This window comes from Triticum dicoccoides, chromosome 1A (assembly GCF_002162155.2).
Source record: "Triticum dicoccoides isolate Atlit2015 ecotype Zavitan chromosome 1A, WEW_v2.0, whole genome shotgun sequence".
Classification (NCBI taxonomy): Eukaryota; Viridiplantae; Streptophyta; class Magnoliopsida; order Poales; family Poaceae; genus Triticum; species Triticum dicoccoides.
The window spans coordinates 565,799,818-565,800,527 of record NC_041380.1 but is presented as its reverse complement, the minus strand read 5'-3'; the positions used below and the strand labels follow the sequence as shown (position 1 = coordinate 565,800,527).

The 710-nt window shown below is 49.6% G+C and overlaps 1 non-coding gene across 1 annotated transcript; it reads right to left on the bottom strand.

Moving 5' to 3' along the window:
- Nucleotides 1-282: 282 nt before the first annotated feature.
- TRNAD-GUC lies at nucleotides 283-354 on the bottom strand. The gene has a single exon. It is a non-coding gene; the product is annotated as a tRNA-Asp (tRNA).
- Nucleotides 355-710: the final 356 nt, after the last annotated feature.

The window sequence follows — 710 nt, the reverse complement described above, 5'->3', positions numbered from 1 at the left end:
ATAAATACATGGTCTACTGTTAATGTGCCACCGTTGATCCATAGAATTTCCATCAAGTAAAGCTAACGATGTTAAATTTGGACGAACTTTGTATTGATTGGCTTCCTGCACCCATCGCCAACTCCTGCAGTTGTGCAAAAAACAAGAACAAAAATGACGTTGGTTTTCTCTGCCATCGACAACTCCTAAAAGTTCGCCGTTGCCTACTGACGAACTGCAACAGGTTTGGCGCGATTGCTGTAGAAGTGCAGAAACAAAAGAGAGGCAAAGAAAAAAATGAAACGCCGTTGCCGGGGATCGAACCCGGGTCACCCGCGTGACAGGCGGGAATACTTACCACTATACTACAACGACTTGGATGGCAGAGAGTTTAACTAGAGTTATTAGACCAGCTAACTCTGATCAAATCGGAGGTTGTCCTGAGCCGGAGAGCTGAAACGGGAACCGCAGCCGCCGTTTCGGCCCAAAAAACCTAGACACAATCGAAACTTGGCCGGTGCACAGGCGAGATCGGCGTGTCCAGCTCCTCCCGTCGCCGGCCCTCTCGATCGGTTCCTGTCCAATGCGCCGCGCTTCTTCCGTTAGATCTAGGCGAAAATCGATCTCATGTTGAACCAATTTCAGATTATCCCGTCGCTTCCGTCGATCGTAACCTAACCTGGCTCGGCTTGGTTCCATCTTTCCTTGTTGAACCAGCGCTGGCTCTTGAG